Source organism: Manacus candei, unplaced genomic scaffold (assembly GCF_025592945.1).
Source record: "Manacus candei isolate 608988 ecotype Guabito, Panama unplaced genomic scaffold, ASM2559294v1 h1tg000077l, whole genome shotgun sequence".
Classification (NCBI taxonomy): Eukaryota; Metazoa; Chordata; class Aves; order Passeriformes; family Pipridae; genus Manacus; species Manacus candei.
In genome coordinates this window covers 295,634-323,534 of record NW_026138125.1, presented here as the reverse complement: position 1 = coordinate 323,534, position 27,901 = coordinate 295,634, and the positions used below count along the sequence as shown (strand labels likewise).

Genomic DNA, 27,901 nt, shown 5'->3' with positions numbered 1-27,901 from the left:
CACACTCTAGATAGACATATATATATATGTAATATTATATGCATTTATATTATATATATTATATATACCCACATGTATGTACTTAATACAGGCCTGTACTTTTAAAAAAATCCAGTCCAATCCAGTCCAATCCAATCCAATCCAAAGACACTGTAAATTCCCCCGAAAGGGAAGTCTGCTATAACTTGCCAGAGGAATGGACCCAGGACACTGATTGCATTGTGGCCCAACGGTGTTCTGGTGTTCCTGCCTCAGGACACAGAAAGAGCCAGAGGCAGGGATGTGTTAAAAACATACTAAAAATACTTCTGAGTTTAAAAGCATGCATTACAGGTGCATAAAGACTCAAAAAGCCACTTGCTGTCATTCTAAAGAGGAAATTTTTCGACTTTTAACTCTGGAACCGGTGTAAATTATGTAATTGGAGCATAGGCATAAATAACTCCAATGTCATAGCATTTCCTGCTTTCTATATCGGTTTACACACAACTGCTTAAAAAAGCTCCTCCTGGAGATGTTTTACACTGGGGTGAGCAAAATACCAAGTTCAGAATTTGGATTGGTTACCGTGTTTCTAACCGTGGAAATAATCTGCCATCATGGACCTGAAACAGATAATCAGAACAAAAATTTAGTAAAGAGTAAATATTATCAAAGAAAAAAAAAATAACAGGATGTTTTCTGGTTCCTACTGCTTCAGTGCTGCTGTCCAAACACAGATAGCTCTGTTCTTGGAGGAGCTCTGGGCTCCAGCAAGAGATACTCGCTACTTATGCTAGACATCTGCTGTCCTCAAAGAACTGCTTAAATCCTGGGTGTGGAAATCAGGTGAGCAGAAAATATGGCTTTTAATTTCCTAAACCACAAACTATCCAATTAAGGAACCTTAGACCCTATTCAGTGTCTTTGGATAACTTGGTAGGAATCTAAAAATCGAAGTATATATCTGTGGACTTGGTAGCCTACCAAAATTCCCACTGGAAGGAAATGCGATGAATGCCAGCTTTGTCTGATGTGATAAATAAGATCCCTAGATCTTTTGTAAATATATGACTTCCTTTATTTTTATTAATATCTAATTGTCATATTCTTATCTCCAGAGTTAACTTGCTATTGTACCAACTGCAGCTGTTACTTGTTCATTCTCCCCAAGACTCTAAAGTCAAACATCCCATCACAGACCTGCTTCACGTAAGGAGCTGGTTGGAACAGTAGAGCTGTAATTTTTATGTGTTCCATTTGTGTTACCAAGAATCTTAGAAACTCAAGTAGTATACATTGTATACTCAGTTGTTTACATGCCAGTAGCCCAGGACTCATTTTAGATTATATTTATTTATGCTTACTTACGGCAACGAGTGCCTTTTTTTCCCCAAAAGTTGTGATTCTATGCTTGATTCCCTGGTTGTTACTTCTAGAAATATTTTGAAGACTCATGTCAGCTAGAGTACATTTGAAACAATCAATTGAGTTAAAAACATGGCAAGTAACATTTTTCTAGTAATTGCTTTACTGCATTACCTTTCTCCTTCAGCCTTTTAAATACCAAGATCATCTTACAAGAAAAAAAAGTCGTAACTTTAAAAAACCAGGTTTGTGATTAAGATATTCATTATGAATTCCACGCACATTGGTGGTTTGCAATGATTTTGTTTTTCCACTTGTTCCTCAGGCAGTAACAGTAAATTTATGTGTTTGTGGCATTTCTGCAGTTCTAACTTTGAATGAGACTCATACCATATATTGCATTATAAATACTGACTTACATTAAGTCCCATGTGTGCCTCTCATGTAGAAATGAAATAGACAGTGTAGTCATTATTCAACTTAATTTGCAATATTTATTACCCTTGGTGGATATGAATGTATTCGTTACATTCACAATAAATGACCTCTGGGTTTCAGAGATGTATTGTCTTAGGAAAGACTTGCAAAGAGTAAATAATACCGTCCCCTTTCTCTCTAGGAAGCCTTTATTTCTACAGTGCCACTATTGTGTCCTGTATCTAAATTTAATTTATGCTAAGCTGAAGGAGCTCTTGATCATGCTATAGTGTGAAACAAGGGTAACATTTGTGTAAATGCAGTGAAAAAAAAAAGCAACTGTATGACTTACCCTGTTGACATTCAGAGAAAAATGCCTATAAGGACCAGAGGTAGAGTAAATGTGAGATGATCTTGGATAGTGTAAATGCTGACTTGTCCTTAGGATAAGGAAAAAGCAACAGAGTTCATTATCACTCACAAGCAGGTGGTTTGTCTATGCTGTTGGTTGGTACACTGAAAAAAGTGAACTGCATAAGCATGACCATAACATCAGACTGTCAGGTCCTGTATCATCATGAACTGGAGACTACAGGAAAAGCAGGAGCAGCAGTAGAGTGACAGTTACACACCCAAAAAATAGGCATCTTTCCTAGTGTTTTCATGTTATTGAAAGCTGTTTACTTGTAGGAGTCAGAGCTAACATATTTTAATATTTTAAGTTTAGACTGAAAATGTCAGATGATTCGATTATGCGTAAAACTCTGTATTCAACATTCATGATCCATAGACTAGTATGTCTAGTACTAAGCTTCCTGATAGATGTCAAGAGAAAGAAAATATTGTTATTTTCATTTTAAAGCTGAAAATGGAGTGATAAAGTGACTCACTTTAAGTCCCATGGGAAGTCTGCATTCCTAACTAACATGGACACACCACCGAAAACCCCTAATCATGATCAGTGTCATTGCAATGCACCTGTCCTTAAATTCTTGTCCTTACTGAGTACTGAGGTGCAGTCAGAGCACTTTAAAGGGCCTTTCGACTATTTTGAAATACCTGCCCACTTGTGTATTTTCTCTGAACTATCCATGCTAACTTTCCCCACATTTCTCTGAGCAAGTTTAATTTTCATACTTTTTCTCACCTTTTAAAACCCCTTCCTTACAGTCAAAGGGCAAGTATCATTTACTGGGACAGACTTCAGAAGGTACAGCCCCACTGAATATTTTGTACTAGCTAATATAGGGTAAAGGTTCTGGCAAACAGGGTTACTAATTAAATGATATGAAAAGGACATTGCTTTAAGAACTGACAGAGAAGTTGGATTTGAGATTTTAAGATTATTTTAAACTAAACATTAATAACCTGGAAGTTAAGAGGGAATGGAAAGGAGTTTCTGTGTTAAAAACAAAATAGGAAAAAAAGTGCCATTCTTAAAAGAACTATCTTAGGATACACTTCATAATTCCTGATGTTTTTCAGCAAAAATCTCAGTCTCACAGAAATTCATGTTGCAGGAGGTAATTTTATTCAATTCATAAATCCTTATAACAAAGATTTTTGCTTTGCCAATTATCCAGATATTCATTTCAGAGGAGATAATGAAGTATGTATTTCAGCTGATCTTATTTTAACATTTCACCATTCATGTGACAAAATGCCATACATAAAATCTTACATTGAGTTTTTTATTGGTGTAAAAAAATGATACTTCAAAATATTATGCATGCTCATGAATGGGAGCCTAAAATCAAAACCCATAAAATGTGTTATCAGAGGCTGTGTTTTTCATAAATGGCAGCTGTGCTCTCCTCCCATAATGTCACTGTCAAAGCAAAGTGAGATAATAAACCCCATTTTTCTTTGGCTCATTTTCTTTAAAAATGATATAAAAAGAATTCATACATTTATTACCTTATTGAAATGTTTTTTAAACATTTGATACTTGCAGACAATTGCAAAATGTCCTTTCTCTCTAAGACTCACAATGGCTCACTGAAATGGGTCCACATCCTTGTCTGCTTGTCTTTGGCTGTTAGACTGTATTGTTTGCTTTTAATTCAAAATATGGATATTGTAATTATCCGAGAATACTGTAAATGTGTGTAGTACCTTATTGGCTACATTTTGCTCTGAAGCAGTTATGCAGCATAACTTAAAAAGAAGAGCCAAGTCTCGTAATTCTAAACAGCACAATCTTACTAAACAGTTACATTTTAGACAAAAAAAAAAATTGCTTTATCAAAAATGTCAGTGTAAAAAATAAATAGGAAAATGAGTGAGAAATGTCTATTAAACCAGCCTGAGAATAGTTAAATAAAGTTACTTTCTCTGACTCTGGATTGCTGATAGGATCTTTGCAGAACATAGATAAAAATCCCTCCAGTTCTGGCTCACCTGACTGCATTTTGGAACATATTCAGTGCTATATTTTCTGTTTCTGTGCCATCACATGAAAAATAGAGACTTTGCTTAAACTCTCACGAGTCCTAACTGTTTGCTTCTGATGAAAATTTTTTTAATGGGAAGTATCCTGTAGAGAAACAACTTCCACAGCATTTGTAACCCTTGAAATTTGTGTGTAATCACTCCAGAGAAATGTCCAGCTCCTGCTTCACCATGGCCAAGTGTAAGAACTCGGTGAGCTCATTGTGGAACTCCACACAGCTCTTTTTAGAGGGGTCAAGTTCAGAGCAAGAAATCCTGCTACACTTATACAGTGAGTACAGGTACAAACATTATTTTACACTCATTCCTGCGGTTTTCTGGAGGGCCTTGTTCCTGGTAGCTCTTTACTTTTTCACTGTTCTCCTTTTCAGCTTTTCTGACCTGTTTTCCCTCTTTTATAATTCTCATTCCTGAAGCAGAACGTGGCTGCAGAAGACTGAGATCTGGGTGGGAACTGCATTAACAACAGTGACAGGATTATTGCCTGGCTGTCTCTGCAAATGTCTTTTTTGATCTTTACTAACAAACAAACTCACTTGAACTGAGTTTAGTATGCATTTCCAGTGAGCAGAAGCAGATGTGTATTAAAGAGGCCATCCTTGTCTTCAGATTGTCATCTAAGGGATACTTGAGGTGCGCACATGCATAAGATCAAGGATTCATTTTGCTAGTTCAACCATCTCAGGACTTTTACAGATTTAAAACAAAAGACACAAACAGTGGTAAACTACAACCAGCTGGAGAAACCTGACAAAGCTTCTTCAATCTTGAGGGACAAACAGAAATTAGCAAAAATCCTTCTCACCACTGTAGTTTGTAATGAATGCTTTTTTTTAAATTTTCTGAAGATGTCATTTTTTTAAAGGACCAATTTCAGTCATACATTGCAAATATACTGTCTTGCAAAGGAACTAAGAATTTTGACAACTTTCTCATACACTTTAAGAGCAAAATTTTAGAAGTGGTAATCTTCTTCTTGCAATACCTCTATGAAACCCCTTGTGGCAAAATAAGCAGGGCAGGTGGCTGGTCTGAAATACCTAGCTCTTCAGTTCTAACTCAAGACAGCAGAAAATATTATAGAATCATAGAACTGTAGAATGGTTTGAGTTGGACCTTAAAGATCATCTTATTCCAACCCTCCTATCATGGGCAGGGACACCTTCCACTAGATCAGGTTGCTCAAAGCCCCATCCAACCTGGCCTTGATCACTTCCAGAAACGTGGCATTATCACATAAAAATTGATTTTAGAAGCCAGATGCCTGAATTTTGAGGTCTTGGTTTTGATAGTATTTCACACTTCTCCACCGTGTTTTCTGACATGTATAATAGCACCAACAGTGTACCAGTTTTTTGGGCATCACAGGAATTAAATTTTACCTCAGCCTCCAGGCCTGAGCTCCTAATTAGACAGCTGAAATGGGGCTTCCTGTGGTTTGTCCTGATCAGCCAAACTGCTGGGTCAGTATCTGCTTTTTAAGAAACTTAATTTCTTTCCCTAAGTCTTTTATATGTAAAATGAACTCGATTTATAAAGCTCCCATTATTTGCAATTCTGGGTTGAATACCTTGCGTTACACAGTTATTTATATGGCATTGAAACAGCCTTGGGCAAGATTGTAAGGCAGCACTCCTAGTGAGCCCTCATAAAGATGAGATGTTCATCTCATCTGGCAATTGCTGAGAACAAAAAAAGATAAATTATTTTTAATAGTACCTGGAAATGCTACCTGCTAACAATAGAAGCACAATCCCTCTCATGCCTCCCTTCTGTGCTTCCTCTGTAACATCCCCAGCAGTAACCTCGAGGAGCAGCCTTTGCAGTACAGTTGGAATAATGTTGGCAGAAGCACTCCTTGCATTTGCTCTTCCTTTCAGGAATGAGTATGCTTTGTTTATCTGAGCTGCGTATTGGGACTATTTGTAGAGTGTCTTAAAACTTTCAAGAGAGACCTTCCCCACCTAAACCAACCATAATAAAGCAACTCTAAAATTTAATTTCTGCTGGTAAAATTTAATTTCTGCTGAAAGAGTGAGTTACCTTTTACTTTACTACACCAGTAAAATGGATACTAAACATATGTGGAAAGGTCACAGCTGGAATTGAAGGAAGGTTTTTTTTTTTTAATCACTTGAGTCTGAAAAAAATGAAAGTATTCTACATTTGTGGATAAAAGCATTGATGTTTTTATCCTCTCTACAGTGTTGTTATGTGTCGTGTTTCTATGAACTTCAACTCTGTAGCTTTATTTTATTGTTTACAAGTATATGTATCTGTAAACCAAATACAGACTGAGGTTTTTAATGCAGGCTTAGGCATCAGGTGCCACAAAAAGGACATAAACCTCAGTGAGAATGAAGTCCAAATTTAACCCCACTGCCACTAGACATGTTCTGCTCTCTGCAGGAGGTAGGTGTCCCAACACTGCACAGCAAAAGCTTTCACTGCTCCTGCACCAAGGGCAGATCTCACCAAACCTTTGCAAATTGGGCCACCAAATGGCTCTGCCTATTCAGACCTTCTCCACAGAGATCCTGCTCCCCTGGTGGTTGTGGATGGTGTGTTTTAAGACCCCTTTCCTTAAGAAGCGATTCTGGTATTGCAAATCATAACTGGAGTTTGGAGTAACTGAGCTCCTTGCCGTCAGATAATAAGAGAGTGACTAAGGCATCATCTAAATTGAATACCCCAAACATAACAGGTGGCTGCCTGGGTCATGCAGATATGTCAAACCAGGCAGGGAAGGTGAAAATAATTTTGGAGCTGATTGATCTGAATAGTTAGTCAAGACACAGCAGTGAAGAGGTGATAAGAAGCAAGAAGATTTAAGACTTAATCAGCCTGAAGACGTCAGGCTTCATGCCACTAAAAACACAATATTTAGTGACTCACTTTTAGATCTGCACTGAATTAATAACTAAACTAGTCTATAGCTTTTCTTTGGCCATCAACAAACAAAAAATCAGCCACAAATACAAGATCTCTGTGTAGGAAAAGGTAAAATTTAAAAGAGGAACTTGATATGTAATTTTTAAGGCAGTTTTGACTGATGAGGGAAGAGTATAGGCAGGTACTGGCAGGACAAGAAGAATCTTATGCAGAAAGCATGATAGATTTGTTGAGGCTCACTACAACGAATATAGTATACAACAAAGTTATGAAAAGGAACATTCATAAATGTTTTCATTGTCGACTTTGGATAAGTTCCTCTGACATAGAAAAAGTAGGTGGAAAAAAATATTTTCTCAGGAAGTTTTGAGAAGACATAGAAAAAGAATGAGTGTGTCCTTCAAGAATGTGGTACTTAGGTGAAGAGAACAAACAAGAAGGAACTAAAATACCCTTTGTAAAAGTTGGTTGGATTCAAGAAGTTTGTTAATTTCATATCATTTGTATGGGAAGGAGGAGGAAAGTTAATAAGGTTTCAGCTTCCTCCACAAAGACTTAGTAATCAAAGGTCATTAGACTATATATCTTACAGTAATTAATGTGAAATGAGTGCAATTAATGATCCTTCGTTAATGAGTCTGTTACATTAGATTAGTCAGCTTCTATTTTTGTCAGATGCTATTTAACATGCTTCAAGAAAGACTTTTTTTCAGACTTCAATCTTCATAAAAATTCTGTCTGGGAAGAGTTTGGAAATAGGAACTACTGATCAAGTTCTCCCAGTCTTTTGGCAAGTTCCTTACTGCCTTTGCTGAAGCAGATATCCACTGAATTATTTTGATTTTGGCTAGCTTCCAAAGTTCAAAGGCCATCAGGTAGGCACTTATCGACAAATCAATGTGTGTTCAACTTCCACTTGGGCCTTTGAGATTTTTACTTCCAAATATCTTCTGGGAAAAGAAATTCAAAATGCCCACTCAAAGCCATTCTTACTTCCGGATATTTTTTTAAATGTTACTCTAGGAAACTTTGTGAATTGTTGTTATATAGATTCTGTGCTTGCTCACAATGAGGAGGGAGTGTGCAAGTGAGGATTCACTGATCTGCTGTGAACTTCACCAAGTCATTCACAATTCTCACTGTTCTCCAGCTGCTTCCTACATCCTACCTATGCACTGGGTGTTGTGAAGATCAACCAGTCTCTAAAAAATTTATTAGAATATTTGTAAAGGACACTGAAGTCTTCAGATGGAAAATTTAATACAAGTGCAAATTATAATTATCACAATTCCAAGCTATTTAGTATAAACACACAGCTAAAAGAAATTATTCATTAATGGACTATTTTCATGTTTCACTGAATCTGGATACTGAGTTGCTTTTTCCATTATTGGCAGTAAAATTAGAGCAGCATCTTTACTGTCAGATTTGACCCTTTCATCTCAGGTGATATGAAAGGTCTTATTCAAAAATCAGAAAAACTGTGCTTGCACATTCATTAGTGGTAGTAATTTACTAAACCAGGTGCTAATTTTTTTGGTTATCATCTTGTTCTTTGCGCAGTCCAGATTGTGAAATTCTGCTGTTAGCCCCCTCTAGTGCAAGGCAGATGAAGACTCCCCATAGAAAAAATTCTATAGGAGACTCATTTCATTCAAATTTTGCCTGTATGTGAGGATTAGTGAATTTCCCACAGTGTTTTTAATCCCAGTGACTCATGGTAAAAACATGTGTGTGAAAACTTTATTTCCAAAAGTGCTGCCATGGATGGCATTGCTGTGGTGTGCCGAGAGCGTAACCAAAACTCTATGCCAAGTGAACACTGATGTACTTGAACTTCACTATTCAATACAGTACAATAGTCACTTTGTTTTCACTCCGTCAATTAAGTTTAAAGTACTTTTTTTTTTTTTTTTACCTCAAGGACCAAATAGCCTCAGTTCTTAAAGGCAAACTGAACAATTGCACCTGGTATTTCCAGCAACAGAAAAAGTACTGTTTTTGTGAAGAAAAGATCAATGATCAGGAGAAAACCACTGGGGTAAACCATCCCTTTTATTGATCCAAGATTAATGTCAGCTGTTAAAAAAGAGAAATTTGAAAGCAGTAAAACACTAAAGATCTGGAATTGACAAGATGAAGCAAAATGTCTAGTGTAATTCAATATTCACAAGGATGCTGCTCCAACCAAAGATATATGTACAAATGAATCCTCCAAGGAATGTTTAAATGAAGTCCTTACTCATTCTACAGTAAGACTCGGTCCAAAGAGGTGTTTAATGTCAGCAGGTAACTGGACAAAGAGGAACAGTAGTATTGTACAACGTGAGAAACAAGTGAGCTCAAGGCTGAAAATACTAAGCCTACAAGAATTGCCCATTGATGAAAATACTGCTTCTAAAGCCCAGAAAATCTGTGAATAAGAACAAGTCTGAAGTTGGAGTTTTATTTGAAGTCAACAGTTGATTACCTACTTCTAAAACATTGTCTTATGCACTCTATCAGTTTAAATGTCAGAAGGCATTACAAATCCCTCAGAAACATGACTTTTTAATTTCCCAGAGGTCCAAGACACTTTCATCAAAAACAAAATTTAATATTGAAATCATACAAAGTCTTTAAGGCTTGCTATATTAGGTTTTAGAATACGTTTTCTTTATTTTTCATTCCATCTCTTTTTATAAATTTTAACATATGATATAATGTATCAAACCACCAAATATAAAGGGAAAAGATGTCAAGTGTACTATTACTACTGCCAGACTCGGAATTCATCTGAGCTCTTTGTTCTGCAATAATCTATGATACTAAAACTTCAAAGATGTTATTCTTTTTATTCCTAAATACCACCAGTTCTGACGTTTTATGTCAGTTCAAAATTGCTATGAAACTATTTGTTTTAAATTTGTGTATTTTCTTCTACATGCAGTATGAATAGGAAGCATGTGTTTGACTTTGGTTCTTTATTGATGTAGTGGTATTTGCTTACTTATTCTCATTATTGTTAGTAACACTATTGCACAAGTTGCAGTGTGGAAGTGTTTCTTACTGAGACAATAAATTTCAATCCACAAAATTCTAGACAACATATTTTGCAACAGTAGACTTTATGGCATGAGGATGAGTTGTTTTAGGAGAGTTTTAGGTCTCTTTCTTGCCCCCTTCCTTAGGAAACACAACCAGAACCACATAGTGTTTAGAGAGCAAATCTGCCAGAATGAGAGGTTTTGTTGATGCTTATTAAAAGGAAAAAAAAAGAACAGAGAAATGAACATCTGAAATAATTCTGTCCAAAATAGCAATATGGGCACCACTCTTCATTGGGTCAGCTAAACAAAAGTAAATAATAACTTCTTAATTTCCTTAATGGCAATGTGATTATCACCAATTCTTATGCAAAGAGGCAAAATAGAGATGAAATTAATTCACGTCTTTAAACTCAGGGTACACCAACAGGTAAGAAATGAGAGTAATTCCACTTTTTATCACCCAATAATGGCAGGTAATCACCTACCCTAGAAAAGCCTGCTCAGTTCAGGCTCCCCAAATACATTTTGTAAATGCCTGTGTTACTCAAAGTTGTTAAAATGTTTGGTAAGAATTATTCATTCAGTTTTATTTCAATGAAGCTCGTAGAAATCCATCCATGACATTTCCAAAGCACTACCCATCTAATCATGGCCTGTGCAGCCGCCTCTCGGCTCTAAATTGCTTGGCAACATCACGTTGTGTGTATAAATAGATCTCCTGTAAGTTGTGTAAACCTGTAATTATAGAAATAAAAACGCAAAAATCAAGCCTGTGAGCATTCCAGTTGCTGATCATGTCTACCTCTGCACAGTGTGGAGCAGGCTTTTATATCTACATGGATCTTCAATTAATATTTCATATTAATTGCGCTAATAATTGAAAACATGTGTAATGGAAGTAATGATTATATTGTTACTGAAATAAAAGTTGCAAAATGTTTCATTCTTATTCCTGAAACATCTTATTATAAGGAATATCTACTGTGATTTACCTCTTCAATCTAGTCATACACAAGGAGAAAACTCCTAAAACACACAAAAAAAAAATCTGAAGTAAATTTTCCTTTTGTTGCAGTAACTAATTCCTATCTGAAGAAAACTCTTACAGGTTTGTGCCAGAAGACAACTGAATAATTTGAAATTCATAGGCAAAATGTCTTTCGTTGCTTCATTCACCCTTGGAAAATTAAACAAACAATTCTTGGCATTTTCCAGATAGTAGTTTATTTTGCACTTTCCTAGGATGTTCCTCCTGCAGTGACATCGTTCTGAAAAACCAGATGGTCTTTAAATATTGCAACAAACCCAGTGGTCTGATAAGCAGGTGGATTGTAGCATGTCTATCTCAGTCTATCTCACAGTACTTTCTTGAGACACACAAGACTAACACTGAATTCTTAAATCCCTAAATCCAGACAACCCCATGATATAAGCCTTTATATAAACAGCTCAAAAAGTCCTTTAAAAAGTAGAACTTCTTTACTTTTACTCAAATGGGAAGACTGTGTCTTGTTGCTTTGATCTTTAGGTGTTGTGGGTTTTTTCTCTAATTTCCAAAATAAATATAGTTAGAAAAATAATATTAATTTTTTTTCATTTACCTGCATGGGTTTTTTTTAGGTTAGTAGGGGTTTATGTTCCTCTTTTTCTGTAGACAATAATCACGTCCTCTTTCAGTCTGAATTTTCCTGCATTTCTCTCATTTTTAGATGAGTTCTTCATCCCTCTGATCCCTCTAATATTTTCTTCTGTACAATTTCCTGTGAAATTTACTCTCAGCCTGTGTTGAAGAGGACATACTACCTGTGTTTCTTTGTTCCACATTGACACTTTCATGGCTGATGTTGAGGTTCATAGTCATCCCATGATCTGCAGACCCTCCTTGAGCTACTGTTCCCAGACCTTTACCACTTTTGTCACTTCAAGCTGATAAGATCCATTTTACAACAGAAATGTATACTGTTGAGCACCATGTGCTTGAACTTGCACTTCACTCCCCAAATCTATGCTGTCATTCCTCAGGGCTGTGCAGTCAGTGTAGCACAGTGATTATTATCGGTATTTGTGATGCCTCTCACCTTTGTGTCATTAGCAAATCTCAGACACATATTATTGTGCTGATGAAGTAAAGGGAGGTTAAGGAAAGCCATAGCATAACCAGGTCATCATGGAAACAGTCCTTGGCAAATTAGTTTTCAACATTTCCCCTCATCTGCTACTTTCCCTTAGACACTTCATTTTTGCTATTCTTTGTACTCCTTTTATTTTTCAACTAGCCCCCATTTATAAACTCTCTCGTAGAATCACATCAAATGCTCCATGAAATTCAGATGCAGGTAAGTTGCTGTATTTCTATCACACAGTTAACATAAAGAAAATTATTTTGGTTCATCTGGCTGCATACTTTTCTGTACAGTACTGTTGCCTTTTCTTCTATTTGTCATTTACCTTCATGCTTTTAATTATTCTTTCAGAGTAATGGATCAAAGTCAGACTAATAGACCAAGGTCAGAAGTGATTTCCTGAACCTCTGTCCTCACTCATCCCTCTTCCTAAATGCAGGTACTTCAATTGCTGGTTTTGATTTTACAGTGCCACTTTAATGGCTGTGCATCTGTTATAGAAATATAACAGCAGAGTCATGGCCCCCCTGGTCCTCCAGTCCTGCAGAAGGGCAGGAATGGGAACGTTATCCTCTGTCTGCAACTACTGAGCTCCTCCAACGTCACTTTTTCCACCTTTACTGATCATCTGTTTTGCCATTTGCATGCTGAAAGTCTCAAAGTTAAGAGAATTTCAATGCAAATTCAGTACAGCTCTGTACAAACGTGATGGAAAATCCACTGATTTCAATAACATCACTCAGGTGTCTGCAGGCTAATGGTGCTTAAGAGCTTTTCTAGGCGGGGGCCTGAGGAAGTCACACGTTAGTGCTGCTGCGACTGTGAGCACACCATAAGCTCAGATATTTCTTTTACCTCCAGTTTTTCAGCTTCCTTGAGCAGCCAGCAACAGCCACAGCACATGTGCTGGCACCCAAGCAGGCCAAGTCAGGTCTATGACATGAAAATTATTTTTTCATGTTAAAATAAGTAAAACATTTTTATGGAGCTATCCATTCATCTGAGGAATTATCTTTTCCTTTATGCATTCATTGGAAGATGTTTCACTGTTTCCTTAGTGATTTATTTCTGTGAATCTTGTTAGATTAAAGATTGTAAGATTTATTCCTTCAATAATATATTCCATGTGGAATTTAATTGTAGAACAGCAGGGAAAGAGCTGGAACAGAATAAAAACATATGGATGTAATTCAATTTTTATACCCATTTCAAGATTTTTTACCTTTGGGGGCAAGTGTGTTTGGGGATGGTGCGTGGAATACAAGCTATAAATTCTATTTGAATGATCAGTAATAAAAATAAATGATCTTATTAAAAAAATTGCAATTAAGCAATGAAATGTTGCATGACCATATTAGTATGACAATAGGTGCCATGAGGCATAGATATATAGGGGAGTAGAGACAGAGCAACAAAAAACTAATTTTAGTCAAAGAACATTCTCCATTATCCCTAGAAAATTTGGCATTTTTTGGCATAATTTTGGATTTATTTTCTTGCAAATGGAGCTTTGAAATCAAGATGTATTACCATCAGAGGTCTTTTCTAACAGCACAGTAGTAAAAATCTGAAGAAATAAGAGGGCATTGTGGTCAGGATTTGCCCATATTGAGATATTTAAAAATTTTTGAAAAAAAAAATTTCTTAAAGGTTCTTTTTAAAAGTGTGATGAAACCCTTTCATAATGGACAAGGTTCTTCTCTAAGGAGTAGTATATCTCACAGGGTAAACCATTCAAGAGAGACATTTTGGAATGATGTGCAGAGACCTGGAAATCTTGTGGCTTCATGTCTTCCCTCCACATGGCCACTTCAGCACATTTATTTTTTGCTGGGTGAAGCTTACTACAAATAATTCTTGATGCTTTTATTACTGAAGCATTTGGAATCCTTAGGCATGGTCTAGGTCACTGGGCTGTTTGGTAATGTACAGAGCAGAGTAAAAAGTTGGACCACAACATAAAACAGTGCTGTACTATTGATCGACTCACCAACTCTACCACCCCAGCAGCCCAAAGGCTAATTCCTTGGATTCTCAGCAAAGGAGAGTTTCAAAGAGGAACCTGCTGGGGTGAGCTGTGATGCTGAAGCCATCAGGTGGATGCTCCATGGAAGTTGCATTGACCCTCTCATTGCAGGATGCTGCTAGGGAAAGTGTCCTCCCCCAGGCAGGTATAATGAGTTAATGTGAAAATGTGAAGCCCTTGAAAGTGGGAGTTGTATTTGAAGTCATGGGTGCTGGGGAGCTGTCAGGGTCACACCTGGAGAGAGGGAACATGCCAAGACCAACACAGTAACTGTCCAAGAGGCTAATGGAGAGGAGAAGAAAGTGTATTTAAAGAGGCAAAAGCCAAGTGCTGTTTGAAGCAAGACACTAAACTACAAGTCTAGACAAGAATATTCATCTCTATTGAGAACCAATCAATATAAATTGCAGCACAATTGAAATCTCAGTCTCAGTGAAAGAGAAGATGTTCATTCTGTTGGAAATGGAATATTTCTGTGTGTATCCAGCTAGTACTTAAAACTGGAACAAGTGAGGCAAACCTTCACAACTCTGGATATGTGTAAGCCAGGATACTGCATTCACTCACTTCTTTTGATCTGACATAATGTTAAAAACACAGCAAAACATGTGACACAGTTTTTCAAACAGTTATATTTTTTAACAGGAGAGAATAGTTGTGTTTCATATTTTTCTTCTACTTTGCACCACTTAGAAAGATTCTTCTCCGGATCTGGTCTTCTTTATATTTCAACTTTTCCATCTGTTAAATGGCAGAGAAATTACTTATTATTTATGTTAAGAGGCAATGAGTGGATCTGCTAAATAGTTTGAAAATCAGCAGTACCATGGATTTGATTTTTAGGCACAATGAGTGGCTCTGATGCCAAATGGCTTTAATAGAACCAGCAGACATTGAACACTAAACGTACAGGTCTTTAAGTGTTTTTTTTTTTTTTCCCTGGGTTAATATCTATAGCTGAAAAGCAGATAATTTTAATTTTATAATTTCAAGTTTCTTCCCATAACTTTTAGCCATAAGGTAATTTTCAAATTTCTCATCTGAGTTACAGACACATGGATCAAGACCCAGTCTCCATCCCAAGCATTAGCATTTGTTTCTGCACTTTAATCCTGGGCTTTTGACTTTTTACTAGTGATCTCACACGCATCATATTTCCATTCATAATTAATAAGCAAATATTTCATTCAGTGTTGTCAGTGGGTAGTATTAACATATTGTACATCATGAGTTTAAATCAAAATAGACAAAAACTAACCCTTGCTATTATCTTAGGAGATTTTACAGATGTCAAACAGGCTGGAAGATACCTGAACATTATTTTTATGGAAAAGATGAAAGTGTTTCACAGCATATTGATCTGTACCTGACCATGAATGATTAATATCCTTTAGGTCCAGCTTCAGACTTTTTTTGATAACAGCCAAGAAGAAACCTATGATCTCATATGTCATATCTATTGATAGATCAAGAGATAGCTATATCTATATCTATATTATATATAGATGTAGTTGCCTTTATCATGTCACATCCTGCATTATAAATCAAGGCTTGGCAAAAAAGAAGGTACAGAGATGCCAGATTTCTAATGTATTTTTTTTAGTATTTATTAGTTCTTATTTTTATTTTTGACTGAGATTCACTTGACATATCACTTCCTTAATTTTCCTCTGTATTGAAAAATTGTCAATTCTACTGAGATGTATTATAGAAAGAATGCCAACTCCCCATTACTGTGCTTGAAAGAGGCCCTTATTAAGGGATTTGGTTTTTAAAATCTTTTTGCCTTCTAATATAATTAAAACAAGTAAAAAGGAAAACTTGAAGTTGACTAGGAAGTTGAAATGGGGAAAATGGGGACAAAGGCTGAGTAATTCTTGCAAAACAAGGACTTGCCTTTGTATCTTAACTGAGCATTGGAGACTTCATGTTTCTGGTGAGAAGGAAGAGTAAAGTCAGTATATCTCAAACCGCCACACTTAAAATTGATATATTAAGGAATGTAAGTTGCTACATTAATCATCCTTTCTCAAAATTTTCATAGAACTAAGTATTTATTTCATCATAGAGTTCATATTGTTCAAGGATATCCAAAGGTATCTTCCCTTTTCCCTAGCTATCATTTCTGACAAATGAACCTCATTATCTCAACAGAATAATTCTGCTTTCATTGCCATGCACTGTAGATTGCTTTTAATGCCTAGATTATGTTTCCAGTCTAATACCTAGAAAAATAACCATTTTGAGAAGCTTTCAAAATAAGTCTTATGACCAAGTCAGACTGCAAAGAATGTGTTGGGTTTTTTTAAGGAATGACACTTAACAACTGACTAATATTGGAGCTGCCCAAGTCTTGCGCACAATTATACATCCTGCTTTATATTGGTGCTGGAAAAAGACTAAGTAAAAATTACTGTAAATATGTAATCTGAGTAATTTGATATGTTAGCCTGAAACATTGCCTGACTGTCACATCCTTTGTGAAGCTGTCACTTTTCTGGAGTACTTATATTTCCATTGCAATAATCCACTGTGAACCAGTAACAAAAGACAAGTAAATATGGAAATTATAATGCCTGAGGAAAACCTGCTCAGTACAATGAGAACCAGCTCAGACAAGAGGAATTCGATTCTCTTCCTCTCCTTCAGAAACACATTCAATTTGGCCTCATGACAGAAAAATTGGTTTGCCTGGATGTAAGAAGGTCTGGGACAATTGCATGGCTCATATTCTAAAGGTAAAATTACTGCCTGCTTTTTCTGGTGCTGAAAACTGAGTCTTTACCCACCAAAACGCTTCAAGGCTGGCAGGCTTGCTGGAGTCTTTGGGAGACAGAAAGTTGATCTTATTTGTGGTAATATCATTTGTGTTCACTGTACCTACAATCTCAAATGGGAATTAATCCCTTCTCTTGTGATTGTGTGTCATGCATTGGGATAAACCTGGTGTGAAGTGAGGCAGCTGACAGCTCGATGACAGTATCACAAATAGGGCTGTGGATACATCCAGCTTAAACTGCTGGGAGTTTTTAATCAGAGAAGCCTGAATTAAATTCTTGAGAAAATGAAATTAAATTTATTCCCCACCACCACTGATCAGTTTAAGAACAAGACAAGGCATGAATTATTTGTATTTTCTTCCAGGGCTTTTTGTCAGATCAAACAGTTAAACCTGGGCTCTACCTATCTGTCTATCTGTTTATTCATCCAGCTGTCTGTCTATCTATGAGTTCTTGGCCTGTTTCATAAAGCAACAAGGCTGACATTTCTTGGACAAAGGCACACAATTCATGAGCCCTAGTTTTTCAAGTAAGAGGTTTCTCCTAGAGACCATTATATGAGGCGAAACCCAGCCACAAACTTCAGAACATGAAGTAAACAGACTTTTCACAGAAGTGACTGTTTTGTCCTTGTTGGGACAAAAAAAATCCACTGGGATTATATAATTTCATAGCTCAGAAATTAATGTGCCACATTTCATTAGGGTCTGTGGCTGTTTCACTGCAGAATATTTTGTCTTCTTCATTACATCTGCAACACTGCATTTAGAAGTCCAAAATGGACCACTCTGGGATATGGCTACAGCACGATATCATCTGACAAACTGCATAATAAATGCCATGAAGAAGGAATGTATAGCCTGCCCCTAAATAGCCTTTCACCACATGCCAACAAAACTATCTGCATCTGCCTGATTATAGGAACTTGTAATGATTTTCTTGTCATGTAGCTTTTCCTTCACTGAGCTGAACCACGACTGCTTGAATGTTGTTGAATTGTTCTCATGTTAGTAGCCAAAGCTGTTGACTTCCCTGGCCTCTGAATACCACTAACTGTACACACTATATGCTTTCAGTGGATTCCAAAAACTGCATGGAAAGAGACATCATTCTCATTGGCTATAAATGCAGGAAAATCCCCCCTGGTTTAGCTTACAGGAGTAAGCTAAAATTTTACTCATCTGAATGCACATACCCAGGGTATTCTCATGTAAAGGAACACAGCATATGGCTGGGACAAAAACCTACTGAGTGGGAAGAGGAGTGTACAATGGATGCAAAGAAACTCTGGAAGTTAATCTCAACTGTAATATTTCAGTAATTATCTCACAGGAACACTGCAGAGAGCTGGCAGCTTTTTATAAAGGTTTTGTGTAGGCTTTCCTTAGTGAGTATGAAGAAATAGTGTTCAGAAAGATTTGCTATAATTTTTAATAGCTTATTAAAGATTATTAATGGTAATTTATTCAGGTTTTCATAATGTTCTCTATCATAAAATATGCACAGTAAGGACCCTGTAAGTGCTTTTGGTCAGTATGTCATTTCAGAAAGGAATTTTCTGAGGTTGTGCCAACTGACTTCACTGCAGCCACACTGAAATAATTATTCAAATATCTTCACTGGAAACCTTTCCTTTGGCATTTTATCATTGATTTTATTTTGATTCATCGACTTGGAGTATGTCATGGTGATACTTCAGTATTTAGACACCAAGGCTCTGCATCACTCATGTAATTTCTGACAAACACGGGGCTTCTCCCAGACTTGTGAATCTTTATTAAGGTTTGCTATATACTTCAGACTCCTCAGAAAACAAAAAAAGCTGTTGTTTTTATAATTCCCTATCATACAGTCCAACTCTTTGAAAAATCACCTGCTGTTGGTCTCCATATGGTAACAACCCACTAACTGAAGACTTACATGTGTTATCCACCTTTATTTAAAATCAAAACTCTCTTTCTTGCTGTAATATAGGTAATTATATTATCTGTATATTCCATTTTAAGGAAACAACTTTTCCAACAGAAATGGCTCTTCCAAAGTATTACTTTCCCAGGACTAATATTATTCCTTTCCCCCCCACCACCTTTATTTCTTCTTTTCTTTTATTAGTAAACTGCCAAATGAGTCCGAAGTTGAAAAATGCAACTAATTCATCCTTACCTCATGCCCTGAGGGAATTTATTTCTGTAAAGGGATCTTTCCCAGTCAATGTCTTCTCTATTTTCTGAGCAATGCTCCTTTTTACCTTGCTGACAGGTTTGAGAATCTTGTCTGAAAAAGATATGATAAAATAATGATATTTTAGTAATATTGTGTAAGGAGAGAAAGCATATTTGACTTTCCTGTCTATACATCAAAGTGATTCCTGCCCCCCACGCCCTCAACAAAGTAAGCAAGAACTGAACCCAAGGTCCCAGAAACCCTCCTACTTCCTGGAGGGAGTTAATGAGGGCATTTGTGCCTTCTTTCTTTCTTCCCTCCATTGTTTTCTCTGTAGTACGTCCTCCTCTGTGAAGAAGTTATTTTTGCTTGACATGCCCTTTATAAATATTCCCTGAGGACTCTCTGCTAAAATTGTCTGGTAGTTTAGACAGCTTTTTCCTGTTGTGATATTTAACCTTCTTACTTGCCTAACTTGGTGGCAAAGCTGTTATTTTCAGCTTATTGGACAAGCTTTTGGGTCTCTCTTCTTTTGCCCTTTTCTTTCTTTTTTTTTTTTTTTTTTCCTACAGAGCCATGTTGCAGCCTTCAGAATTAATTAAAATCCTTTCCAGTTCAGCCAAATTTCTTTATAGAGCTTTTATTTAGCTTCTAATAACTTTGTTTACAAAAACTGATCTGCCCTGACAATTCCCCGGGTTTATTTTTTTAAGACAAAGGACATTTTAAAGTGCATTCTGAGAAAAGTGTTGAAATGGTTCTCCATTTTTAATAAGTATCTGAATTTAAATTGTGCAACTGCAATTCTACTGCTTTTAAAAAGGGTGTTGTTTGGCACAGAAAGTGAATAATGTAATTCAAAATGAGAAATTATTGAATAAGACTGGACATTTTCTGTTAAATGAAGGACAGGCAAGCCATTTATCAATTTGAATTGCTTTAAAGGTACATGCTTCATGATGCTAACCTACTAAATTTGTTGTCTCCCTTCAAACTCCTCACGTTGGGACTTCACACCTGTCAGTAGTTGCTGGAATGCAGCACTTAGAACTTCTGATCTCATGGTAGACTGGACTCCCTGCACTGGAAGTTGTATGTACAGTTGGGATGGGAGAAAAGTCTTTTGGAGAAAGGAACATTTTCATTATTATTATTTCTTTTTAAATCCAGAATAGTCTGGGGAACATGCCTGAACTCGTGTTTGTGGACTTAGTGATTTTCTCTCTGTTTGACCAAACATCCACATGTAAAACAAATATGTGTCAGTTTACAGATCATAAGACAAGTAAAGTGTTAAAGATGCTGAGTGAATGTCAGTTATTTTTTAGAGGAGTGGATGTAAAGTTTTGTCTGAGTGCAGGGATTCAAAATTTTGATGATCTATGAAAGTCTTGGCCCAGAATTTTAAAACTATGCCACTTTAGAAATATACATAACAAACTTCCAGGGCATGCTTATCTTTAGCCTCAGTGTTTCACAGTGCAGGTGGCCAGGTCAGATTAAAGCACAGATACAGCTCTTGTACCAGCCCTCCTCTAGTTTCCCCAAACATGGCCTTTCCATTGAAGGGAGAATTTGCTGCAATGTGGGCAAGTTAAGTCAAGCATGAAGATTTGCCCAAGGATCACGCAAGTCCTGAGCATGGATCGACACTACTCACATTGATTCAAACAAGTAGGGAGAAAAGGCACATGGGTGCAACCGTGCTGAGTGCAACAGGAGTATGAAAAAATATCTCTGTTCAGAACAAAGCTTCCTATTTTGAGTGTGTTTGTGTGCGTGGTTTTTTGCAAACCCCAATTGTTCTTGTAAAACAAAGAAAAAACTCTGTAGAGAAAAAAGTCTGTAGAGTTGTCAGGACTTTAAAAAATATATTTCAAATCTATGGGAAAAAAAAGTAATTTCATTGTGTTCTATTTCTTGAGATAATGCAATGTAATAGCTGTAACAGTGCTGGTTTCATTTTGATATATGCTTTCTTAAAAATGTGCCCATCACCTTAAGTAGCAATATTTGCATTAAATGATCCATAGTTAAGACTGTAATGTTTAACATGATATCATGAGAAGTTGTACCAGAAGGTAAAATACAGTAAAATAATATTGATTCTTTTAACAAATCAATTTAGACAAAACTTGTAGAAACATAAAACTGCTAACTTTATGTTTATGCGATATACTTACTTTAGCAACCAAAATATAGATACATATGAGATGGAACAAAAAAAAAATAAAATGTTACTCCTTTTTTTTGTATTACTGCTCATATTATCAGTCAGTGCTATCTGACATGGAAGATAGATGGTGAATAAAGTCCAGACAACAGTCTCTGCAAACTGAGACTAGAAAACTCATATTAAAAAGAAAAAAAAAGAAAGACAAAAGAAAGAAAAAATGAAAAATTAATCTTCTTTGGGTAGCAAATACATTTTTTATGGAGAAGTTATTTTCACAAAAAAAGTTTTCACCAGCTGGACAAGAGGAAGAATATGAATGTCCATAGTCTGGCCATATCTTTTGAATTCATTGGATTTTATAAGTACAGGGTTGAATTTCAAATTATATAAAATAAAAAAAAGAGCAATTTTCAAAATTTTATCTTCTTTTCTCTTTCATATCTGGACTCCAGTTCCCCTTCCATCTGCAATGGATTGATACCAAGTTTTTATTCTCATGGAAAGGAGTGTCTTGATTTTCTTGCTATTATTAGCTATTATTTCTAAGCAGAGAAGATTCAGGGCTTGCTTGGGAGGGGCATTTTCATCTTGAAACCCAAGTTATTTAAAAGGTGTAAAAATCTTCCCCCACCCCTCCATCCCAGTTCTCCACATTATGCTATGAAAGACTAACAAGAAAAGCCTGTCAAATCCCACAGTCTTTCATTGATGATTGACCCTCCAGCAGGAGCAATCTGTGATGGATGAGGTGTAGGGTGAATCACACAGAAACTGCATTAAATTTTCCTTGCCAGTTTTCGAAATTACTTATCAAAAGGCCAGGCAGGGACAGTAGATATAGAGCAAAGTATTTTGTATATATATATGTGTGTGTAGATGGTATATACAGATGCAATACATGGTAATTGAAGAGTTTCCAATTTGTATAGCAACTTTTCTGCATAAATTGTTCTGCATATGAGTTATGTTTGTTTGGGCTTTTTTTCTTGACAGCCAAACTACTAAATGAAGACTGTCTTGGAGTTACTGAAGCCTACTGAAAGTGGGATATCTGAAATGGCACAGCACAGCACAGCAGTGTCCATGAAATGCAGACAGGCTTCTCAAAATTGCAGTAGTAAATGGACTACTCTAATTACTATTGTCAAAGTTTGCTAGTCTTAGGCTGAGCAGTACCATTTTCTGTGAATAGTCACACTGAATTCACACAAGAACTTCTCCAGAATGATATGACAGGAAAACTGACAAGAAAGTTAACTGAGAATTTTGAGTACCATATAGTAAAGCAGAATGCAGTAAACTTGGACATATCTCTGTGGTGCACAAGATGTGTAAAGGTATACTGAGGGTATAATTAAAAACTACACCACATACAACTCAAAACAGGGTAAGAAAAACTGCCTTTTGAGGTCTTTACAGTGTGAGTGAATAAAGACAAAAATAATGGAAGTCTGCTTTAGCTGTGAGAGAGTCTGACAGATATCAAGGAGCCTGTATGAGGGACGAGTCCTGGGAGTCCTCTCAGCAAGAGAGGGAATTACTGTTAGATCTTAGATCTGTAATATTTTCCTTGTATTTTTGCCTTGAGAACAGGAGAGTCAGCCAGACTCCTGTGGAAGAATCTTAATGGATAAAGAAAACAAACTCATTTTCAAACCCCAGCCTAATTTGTGGAGGTGGAAGTCAAAACAAAGAGTTGTCCTATACTTCTGAGTTTTACACAAAGCAGGTTTGACCTGCCACTACTAGGGAGGAATAAATAAATCAACCCATGAGATTAGCCTCTGAGGCATTTTTGTGACCTGATCTTTTCCTTAAAAGCAGCAAATCCTCCACTCTGGAATGAGTTTCTTTTTGCAGCAGAACAGATGGAAATATCAGCTCTAGTTGTGCTATATAAAGAACATTTTTGTCTCCATTTCCAGTAATATGATAATACTTCAACATCTTTTGTATTAAAGCCTAATTGTTAAGGAAAAATATTTAAACATTTTTAGTAATTGATATTTTTGAATTTACCAAGACAACAGAAAACTTTCCTAAGCTATTTTGTTCCTACACTTGGTATGTACCCATGAAGTCAATAGAGTAATATTAAAGCTTTTCCAAGCACAAATATGCTTCAAAACATTTCCAGAAAGTGAAAGAATTGAAACAAAGGAACATAAATATGGGAAAAGTGGACTGATGAGAAATATAAAAGTTACCATTAGCTTTAGATTTCACTTCACTGTTAATAACATACCTCAAGATATTGAATTAACCCAGAAGTCAAGTTACTACAAATTCATGTTTACTAAAAATTTGTTGTACAGTGCTTCTGTACAACAAATCCCACCTTATTCAACAACTCTCCATATTTTTGGTCCAGTCAGAACTTCTGGGAAACTATCGAGAGGACAATGAGGTGAAGGAAGAGTCCTACTGGCTATTGAGATTCAGAAAAGTAAGAGCTTTTATTAGCTCATAGGGATTAAAAATATACTTACGTATAGCTCCTTATAATTGCCAGTGTAGTAGTATGGCAGAAGGAAGAAAATATTTATAGGTCCCAAGGGCTGTAACTTTTTTATTAGCTTCTTGGAAAGATATCTTTGGTGACTGGAACAGCTGCTTTGGCCATCTGAAGGGCTGTGTTGTGCTTAATGCCAAATAACACCTGAATGACATCGGCGAGGTAAAATCAATTTGCTTGTTTCCTGTTGTCACTGTCCTCCCTTCCTTCTTCAGAGTCAAATGCCACTGCTTTGCAGAGGAACTAGAGGAAAGCTTTTAGTTTTCATTGTCTCTGTGAGCCTGAACATTACTCCCTGCAACACACTAATCTCCAGTATTGGAAAAGAGCAGGAAACTGTGAGTTTAACAAAACCCATCAACCTGAAACTACTTTGCATCAAAAAAATCTGAATTTGGGACCTGTCCTTGATTTTACAGTGTCCATGAAGTTTTTTAGTTCAATTATCTTAGTCCTTTTGAATGCTCTACTCCCCCTCACTCTGTGAATCTGTGCAGATCCCAGAAACTGATGGTGGTTTGGTTGATCCCAAACCACTAACGTGTTAGGACGATTTTGCTAAATGTACAGGGAAATTGGTGAAAACAATAAGCACAGAGTACTGACAGATGAACTAAACAACCAACATGACATAGAAAACAAGCACTTGTCCTTTGTGAATTTTTTTTATTATTTTTTAACAGGCTTGGCTGGCAGAAGCAGTGGCCATGAACCATTCAGATGAGGATTTGAGTTCTAAGAAGATAGAGCATCTCTAACTTTCATCACTGTACTGAGGATTTTTCCTTATGCATAGAAAAGGCAACGTCATTTATCCTTGACTGAGAATCACCGGTACATTTCAACAATGGAATTAGCTATTCACTGCATTACAATGACTTGCTTTCTGTAATTTGCCATTAATATGCTTCTACCTGAACAGTGCAAAATGTGAATTAAATTGCCACAGGGAAAAATAATGAACCTGTTCTTTGATTTAATCTAAAAGCGGACAGTTATAGTCTCTTTCCTCATAATAATGTTCTTCCCTCTCTTCTCAAAAATTTTACTTTAACTTGTCTAGGTTTTCTTTTCAATTCAGGATAAAGTGCAGCATGTAATGTGGCCTTCTTTTGACCACTTTTAAATTTATAAAATATAAATATTTAAATGAATCATATAATGTTATATTATATATAAAATTATATAATTATGTAAATTATTTTGATATATCAAATAATAGAATTGTTAAGGTTGAAAAAGAACTCCAAGATCATCAAGTCCAACAATTAACCTAACACTGTCAGGTACACCACTAAACCATGTCCATAAGCATCACAACTACATGATTTTTGAACATTTCAAGGGATGGTGATTCCACCACCTCCTCATAGCTACACATTAAATTAATTATTATGATAAAATATAATTTCATAATTAGAATTTAAAAGTGGTAACAATAATTAGTACTGGTTTATAAGCAAGTCTTTTGCCCCTTCCCCCATTCCCACAATGAAAGGGTTCAGTTGAATCTCACAGAAAAAAACCAATGGGGAGATCATGCTGAAGAGTGATTTTTAACATATTGCCTAGTCCAAAGCATATCTCTGCCATACCTCTGTCTAATACTGTACCTCTATAGACTGTAGTGCTTCCACGAATACCCACACTTTTGCTACAGTCTGACAAAGCAGAGATAAACTTTGCTCCTTCTCCTAGCTGATCTCTGTCCTCATGGAAGACAACTGCTTAAATCATTTAAAAGGGAAAACATTCTTATATCTGGCTCCACCAGCTGCCTGCCTCTTCTCTGAAACAGGAAAGAGAATATTTCATGGCAAACTGTAAAATGCAAATGCCCAAAATACATAAATATGTTCTTTGAATAAGGCAACATATACGGATGATGTTTTATGCAGAATATTTTTTCTCTCTCAAACTGTTATTTGTTAGATATTTGTAAAGATCTGAGGCATTAGACTCCTTTTTATGTGATATTTTTATGTGCATTGCTAAGTGGTCTGTCTGGAAAACAAGATTATGTGATCTGTGTTGCATTTTTTGTACCATCCTTTAAGTCATAAATTCAGCTTGTTTGTGATAACAGCAAAGGTGTTGGTAACACATTCCAAGATATAAAATAGCCACCTGGCATCAAACTATTCCCATCTCACATCTAATAGGGCTCCTGTTTTCATTGACAAGCCTTGATACAGAAAGGAGTGGAGCAGGAACAGAGTCACAGTCCATAGCGGATCTCTGGACATATGTGTTGTTTTTCCTGCTATTGGTGGAGGGATGGTGAAAGTGGTGTTGGAGTTTCCCATTGCCAAAATAAGTCATCTCCCTAATGCAAATGCCTGCAGCCCCTCCTGCAGGAATCAGTGCAGGGCTTGGCTCTTCAGGGCCGTAGTGGAAAGGCAGCAGGACTGATGTCCCTTTGCCCTTGCCAGCTCCTTACTTTATCCCTGACTACAGCTGGTTCTTGGGGTATGTATTTAACTTAAAGAAGAATTTTGAGAAGTCTCTCTTATATGTGTCTTTCATAGGACATACAGGATGCATTGTTTTTATAGTTAAATATGCTAATGCTGAAAAAAACCAACTGGGTGACAAGTGTATCCTAACTCATTCTGGCTTTCTCATGATCTTAATGAACATTATTTCTCTATAAATCATTTCTTCTTGCTCCAACTTCTGCTTAACAGGACATTTTATCCATTTCTCTTAGTTTTCTGTCGTGCAGTGAGGCAAATGTTTTCCTGGTGATGGACAACATCATATATTAATAAAACCACTTATATGGTATTTATTATTATTTCTTGCTTTTTATCTGCTCCTCTTGGAATGCAGCGCACAGACTGGGCATGGTAAATAAGTCTCTTTTATCAGTGAACATTCCTCCATATTAAACCTCTCACTCATTCTGGAATCTACAGGCAACTTAAAATATGCCTCATGTCTGTGCCATCACAGCCTGGAGACACATTGCAAGGCGAGGAAGAGATTGACTTTCTGATAGCTATCTGTGATAATAGCATGGAAGGAGTGTCAGTCATACTCCCTACATCTGCTCCAGCTAGGGAAGAAGCACAGCCTCATCATTTTTATGGCTAGCATGAGTATATTGGGCAGAACCCCAGCTGATAAGCAAAAATGATGATGTCGCTCTCTTTATCTCAATATATATTCATAATATATTATTCTAAATATCCTGTTGTCTAAAACCATTGCAGCATATGCAAGCAATTTTTTTCTTCCTAAGTATCTCAGAATCATCACTTGCCCCTCACATAACTACTGAAAAGTTACCCTGAGACACATATTCATTCTTCCTTTGCCCCATGGAGTACTAAAGGTCCACAGTTTCATAGGTCCTGCCCCTTTGGAGTGAGCTGCCAGGTCTTTGAGCCTCAGCAGCGGAAAACATGTCAAGAGCATTTTGGTTCTCCTCTTGCTTCTGCAATATTTGCTCAGACAAGCACGTAGAGGCCTTACTTTCCATTCCAGCTGAATCAAACAACAACGCTATACAGTATTCCATCTCTCCTGTGACCCTATTTATACTTTGTCATGTTTTCTTATCTAGAACTATATGCCATTTAAAACATTTGTCAGACTTTCTTCCTAGACACCTGTGTTAGTAGCCAGGGAACCGAGGGCAGGAGAGAAAGGAAGCAGACTACCCAGCTTTGTTTTGTTCCTTGGTCTCTATGTTTGCTTACATTTATTGTGTCCCTTAGTACCAAAGCAAATTCCTGGTCATGAACATTCATTTCTTCAGAGGTCATTGACACACACATAAGGGAATAACCTACTCTCTTTCAGTCACTTGCTCTTTTAAACCTTCCTGTAGGAGCAGACTACACAATTATTTTTCCCCGCATTTGTTAATCTAAGAAAAAAATCTGCCTCCAAATGCTTAAGCACAGTAAATCAACAGGGTTCCACTGATTTAAATAGAGGGTTGATCACATCTGGCATCTGAAGGTTGATTATCTTG

General features: G+C 36.5%; 1 long non-coding RNA gene across 2 annotated transcripts; it reads left to right on the top strand.

Annotated features, from left to right (window-relative positions):
* Positions 1 to 578: 578 nt before the first annotated feature.
* Positions 579 to 26,413, top strand: LOC127481259 (uncharacterized). Of its 2 annotated transcripts, XR_007908165.1 has the most exons (4): positions 579 to 828; positions 4,362 to 4,486; positions 12,611 to 12,698; positions 24,603 to 26,413. It is a non-coding gene; the product is annotated as an uncharacterized LOC127481259 (long non-coding RNA). The 2 variants fall into 2 exon arrangements; XR_007908166.1 differs by lacking the exon at positions 4,362 to 4,486.
* Positions 26,414 to 27,901: the final 1,488 nt, after the last annotated feature.